The sequence below is a fragment of the Phaenicophaeus curvirostris genome, chromosome 15, assembly GCF_032191515.1.
Source record: "Phaenicophaeus curvirostris isolate KB17595 chromosome 15, BPBGC_Pcur_1.0, whole genome shotgun sequence".
In the NCBI taxonomy this organism is placed as follows: Eukaryota; Metazoa; Chordata; class Aves; order Cuculiformes; family Cuculidae; genus Phaenicophaeus; species Phaenicophaeus curvirostris.
In genome coordinates, this window is record NC_091406.1 from 19,278,244 (window position 1) to 19,284,207 (window position 5,964).

Consider the following 5,964-nt stretch of genomic DNA (forward strand, 5'->3'; position numbering starts at 1 on the left):
CTTCCAGCAGACAGCAGTGAAACTGGTGAAAGCTCTGAAAGGAATGTCCTGTAGAAGCATATAAGGACTTCAGCTTTGCCATTCCATCGATACCAAAACCACTATGATACATAGTTCCAAGGCAATCCCAAGGAGGCAGCCCACCCACACTTTGACTATGGGTCAAAGGAAGATCTTGTACACTTTACTACTGAAGATGAGACAGCAGTACTCAGACGCTCAACATGTCACTCTTGCCTGCTGAGCTGGAATTCTGTGCACCACAATGTGTGCATGGGAGCGCCCTCCTGCTTCCCTTGGCAGCCTTTATGCAGCTATGCAGTCACACGATGTCTGGACAGAAAGACAGAGACACCAGAAGGCAAAACACAGATTTCATGCATCTCAGAGGCAGAGGCATCCAGAACCCAGAGCAGAAACAGCTCCGTGCACGCATCACCTTGTGACACAATACTCACAAATTCCTTGCTTTTCTGACCCAGAATGAGGGCTACACGCATTTCAGTAAGGACCTTGCCAGTGCGTTACAGCACAGAAAGAGATTGATGACCTTGGCCTACAGTGGTAGCAATGGAATGAAGCCCACTCTGAAAGCATCTGAGAAACGCCTGTAATAGAGCTGAAATATTTTACCACCATAATTAAGGAGACTTTAGCTCCTTTGAGTTTTTTCTGTCTTTTGGAGGAGGGACACCTTTTCTGCTGATATCAGTAACTACAGGGTGGGAAAAATGATGCCAACTGTAAAGGCAGATTAACTCTAGGAAAACCATTGCCACAGGTTATAGCCTGGAGCGCGTCCTATCACCAAGGCCTGAAGCCTCTGCCTGTCCTGACTCCATGCTAGTTAAGGGAAAGACTATTGAACTGTCCTGCAGAGAGCATCCCTGCGTTCTCTGGTGCCACATCCGCAGTGGTGAGAGGACCATGTGGAAAATCCTGTTCACCATCAGTGTCTCTGCCCAGGGCACAGTGCTGTGGTGGCAGGCTGGGCAGGATGGGCTTCAGGAACTTGAACTCGCTGTTGTCCGAGCCGGTTGTGAGGTTGATCTCGTAGCGATAGGGATGGGGCAGGGTCCCTGCAGAGGCTGCATCAGCCAGGCTGCTCGGAAAGTTGCTGGCAGCATAAAGCACATGTCCATCCTTCAGCTCCTTTCTCTTGCACACTTTGCAAGCAATGAAGGTTGCCATGGATGCGAGGAAGAGCAGTGAGACGAAGACCAAGGAAATGATTAAACAGATTGTCAGAGAGTCTTCTTCATCCTCCATGTCCAGGCTGCTGTGTGGTAGTCGCACATCTGAGAAGTCATTGAGCAGAAGTGCATTCAGTGCTGCTGTGGCCGACAGCGGTTGTCGCCCATTGTCCCGCACCAGGATGATGAGCTTCTGCTTCACGGTGTCTCTCTCCATCACTTGTCTCCTCAGACACACCTCCCCATTTTGGGCACCCACCACAAACAGACTGGGGTCGGTGGCCTTCAGCAGGTGGTACGAGAGCCACGAGTTCTGCCCAGAGTCAGCATCAACAGCCACCACTTTGGTGACCAGGTACCCCGCCTCAGCTGACATGGGAACCAGCTCGCTGGATGCTGGGCTGCTGTCCTGGGCTGGATGCAGCACCAGTGGCGCATTGTCATTCTCATCCACCACAACAAGGTGGACAGTGACGTTGGCCCTGAGGGGAGGAGATCCTGCATCACAGGCAATCACCAAGACCTCGATCTGTTTCAGCTGCTCATAGTCCAGAGGTCGCAGCACAAATACATGCCCATTCTCAGAGTTCACAGAAATGCAGGAACAGGGAGACTGCTCTGTGGTGAGAGGTGGTGCCAGGGAATAAGTCACCTTGGCATATGTCACCATCTGAGGCATACACGGTTCCAACCAGCATCATCGGAATATTGTTCTCATGGACATACATAGTGTATGATGTCTGGTTGAAGACAGGTGCATTGTCGTTAACATCAGAGATGTCCACCGTGAAGGTCTGGGTGGTGGTGAGAGGAGGTGACCCCGCATCTGCTGCTGTGACAGTCAGGATGTAACGTGCCATCTCCTCCCGGTCCAGTGTGGTCACAGTCACCAGCTCATAGTAATTCTTATAGGCTGGCCGCAGGGAGAATGACAACTGGTCCTCAAGGGCACAGGTGACCTTCCCGTTGGCTCCAGCATCACGGTCCCTGACAGTGAAGAAGGCAACCACTGTCCCAGGTGACACGTTCTCAGGGAGGGGCTGCTGAAGGAGCTCACCACCAGCTCTGGAGCATTGTCATTCACATCCAGAACCTCCACCAACACCTTGCATATTGCTGAGAGGCCCCCACCATCTGTCGCTTGCACTCTCAGCTCATGTTTCTCAGCTTCTTCGAAGTCCAGAGGCTTTGTCAGTTTAATTTCACCACTCATGGGGTCTATTGCAAATGCTGATTCACGCTGTCCCACCTCTTGGCTGAACTGGTAGAAGATGTCCCCATTAGTACCCACATCGAGATCAGTTGCCATTACCCTCAGAACCACGGTGCCCTCGGGGGCATCTTCCAAAATCTGACCGACATAGAGCTTCTGTGTGAAGACGGGAGCATTGTCATTTACATCTAGAATGACAATGTGGATTTGGGTTGTCCCACTCCTTGGTGGAGAGCCCCCGTCCACAGCAATGAGACTGAAACTCATCTCTGCCTGCTCCTCTCTGTCTAGAGGCTTTTCCAAAACAAGTTCAACATATTGATCGTCGTCATTCCGACTCCCAAAGGAGACACTAAAGTACTCGTTCTCGGGAGAGATGCTGTAACCTTGGACGCTGTTGCTACCAATATCCAGGTCCACAGCCCCCACCACTGGGAAACGCGAGCCGGGGTCGCTCCTTTCTAAGATCCTAAGCGTGATCTGCTCGTCCGGGAAGCGGGGCGAGTGGTCGTTGACGTCCCGCACGGCCACCTCGATGCGGAAGAACTGCAGCGGGTCGGCCAGCAGCAGCTCCAAGGGCAGCGTGCAGGCGGGCGCCTGGGCGCACAGCTCCTCCCGGTCGAGCCTCTCGGCCACGACGAGGCGGCCGGTGGCGCGGTCCAAGCGCAAGCGCTGCCGGCCGTCCTCCGAGGCCAGGCGGGCGCGGCGAGCCGAGAGCTGCGCCGGGGCCAGCCCCGCGTCCTCGGCCACGTCGGCTACGAGCGAGCCGCTCGGCGCCTCCTCGGCTACGGAGTAGCGCAGGGGCTGGGAGCGAGCGTGCGGCAGCGAGAGGAGAGCAGAGAGACAAAGCACTTGCCTTGCGATCGCCATGGCGGGGCGGCGGGCGGGCTCCGGCGGGCGGCTCGGGCGCGCGGTCCTCGGCGGCGAGCGGCGCCCGGCAGCGGCGAGGGCGGCGGCGAGGGCGGCGGCGAGGGCGGGCGGGCTCCCTGGGGCCGAGTGCGGCTGGCGGCCCGGCAGCGGCTGGCCCGGGGCCCCGCTCGCCGCCGCTCGCCGCCGCCCGGCTGCGCTGCGCTGGGCAGGGCCGGGCCGGGCTCGGGCGCCTCCCCGCCCGCAGCCGCTCGGCGCCGCCTTGGCCGGGAGCTCCCCCCTGCGGGCCGCGGCGGGACTGCGCCTCCCGCCACCGCCACCGCCACCGCGCTTCCCTCTCGCCGAGAGACACGCTCCGCGCTCCGCTCGCCACACCCGGCGGCCTTGCAAGGGCTCCAGAGGGCTTTGTGCTCAGCGACCGGGCTGAGCTCCTGCCCCGAGGGGAGGAGGCGGTGCCGCAGGGCTGGGAGATAAAAGGCAGGGAAGCACACCGGGAGGTCACTAATTAGAGCCCCGGATACACAAACGCTAACGGTCCGGAGCTAACGGAGACAGCAGCAAAGCCCAGGGATCGAAGCACACGCAGCGTTGGGACCTTGAAGGCACCATTTAAGAAAAATAAACACAGAAAAGGTGATGTAGGAAAAAGCTATCTTAAAGATGAGCATCCAGGTTTCAGTATTTCCCTTAATATTTAGAAGTAATTGAGGGGATTGATACCACGGACTTCGAACTGATGGATCGAAGACATTTTATTGACTTAGCTGTTTCTTTATATACTCTTTTTGGTTACATAACCGGGTGCCCACGAGGGTATCTACAGTGTATTATTAGCCAAAGGTAACTGGCCACAAACCTATATTATTGGCTAAACTACCGCGCATGCTAAAAAAACAAGTTACACAAAAATTGACTAAGTTGATAGTTCTCATACGTCGTTTTTCTGTCAGTTGTTACTCGATCCAGCCGAACTAGCTCTTGTGTTCCTTTCAGCTGGCTTTTCTTTATCAGAAGTCTGTCTCTATTTCAGGGACTTCTCAGGGTTGCTCGGTATCAACTAGGCGCATAGCAGCAAGGCCTTCTTCTCTGTAAAATGTCTCCACAAGTAATAACGCTCTCACAGTCGTGCACGGAATTTCTGAGTTATCAACATGCAACACAGCCCTCGCCCTCCGTCCATGCCACAATTACAGAACGCTTATATGAAGAAGACCAGGCGGTGGGGCCGTTACTCCCCTCTGTTCCTTAGCCTCTACAGTTTTGAGAACCAGGTCGAGGTCCAGCTGCCCTCCTCCTTTACATTGATAGGCTTGATCTAAGGGCAACGCTCAGAGCTGGATGCAGAGGAGCGCGAGAAGTGAGGACTTGGAGGGCAGCTGAGACGAGCCTGATCCTCCTAGGAGGCCCGCAGCAGCAGCTCTCAGACACTCTCTAAACTAGAAGCTGGCATATACATTGCCTTGGATGGACAGAAAGTGTCCCATGGCAAAGGGCAATTTTTTTCTGAAATGCACCGGGATTGTTCCTCCCGATTCCAAAGACAGAGACTGCTCGAAGGCGCTTTAAGCAGCATCTCTCGGACCTCTGCTTCCCACAGAAAATCGCCCTCCACCCTTCTCTGCCTTCAGAGGATGTCCAAGTCGCTCTGATTTCCCCTGCATAAAGTCTACTCCACAATGCACGCATTGAGTCTCGAAATTCTGCTCTTCGGCACCCTTCCCTCTCGCGAAGCGTCGCGCTGCTCCTCTCTTTGCACCGAGAGCTGACCTCAGATCACGCTTTTTCCCTTGCATAAAACCCCCTCCAAATGCATCGACAGATTCCTGAAATCCTGCTTGGAGACTGACTAGTGATCGCACAGACACCACACACACACGAGGGAGTTGCAAGGTGGGTTTTATTGGGTTAATTGACTTCAGGCATTTGATTGCTTAAATGTGCGAGCGACGGGAAATATCACATGCACTTTATAGCTCATTACCGATTAATGAAAGGAGAAGAAAACAGAAAGCTGCTCTACGCTCTGCCTTCTACAGTTCGTCAAGCATTGTGTAAAAGCCTGTTTCACTGTAAAATCACAAACAGCACTTTTAATTCTCTACTACTTTATACTCAACAATCCGGAAACGTTACCTTGCACTTTACCTTATAAGAGAAAACGAATACATTGCTCAAAGACCACGCTTTACAGTTTGAGGAACCAGTGAACTCCTGGTCAAATGTGCAGAGAGTGCCAGTGTCAGTCGTTTCTAATTTAATCGGTTTTAACGGAGTGCAGAGACTGGAGACACGATTCCAGAACGCTCTCAGAAGAAACATAAACACAGAAAAGGTGATGTAGGAAAAAGCTATCTTGAAGATAGGCTTCTAGATTTCAGTATTACCCTTAACATTGAGAAGTAATAATGCTCTCATAGTCATGCACGGAGTCCTTGGATAATCAACATGCAACACAGTCCTCGTCCTCCGTCCATGTCACAATTACACAACACTTATATGAAGAAAACAATGCTGAAGAGGAGAATGGGTTTGCTCTCTCACAGAGAAACCTTGTTCTTCCCTGGTCCTTTTTTCGGTGTTTTCCCTGGGAGGACGCTGGCCAGGGATGACAGACACTCTCGCCTTTCCCCTCGTTTACTGAGTGGGGAGCCAAGGGTTTGGATCAGAATTGCCATGGAGCTCCTTCCCCCT

At 53.6% G+C, this 5,964-nt stretch overlaps 1 pseudogene; it reads right to left on the reverse strand.

Moving 5' to 3' along the window:
- Positions 1–843: 843 nt before the first annotated feature.
- On the reverse strand, positions 844–3,276 carry LOC138727281 (protocadherin beta-15-like; annotated as a pseudogene).
- Between the last annotated feature and the right edge of the window lie 2,688 nt (positions 3,277–5,964).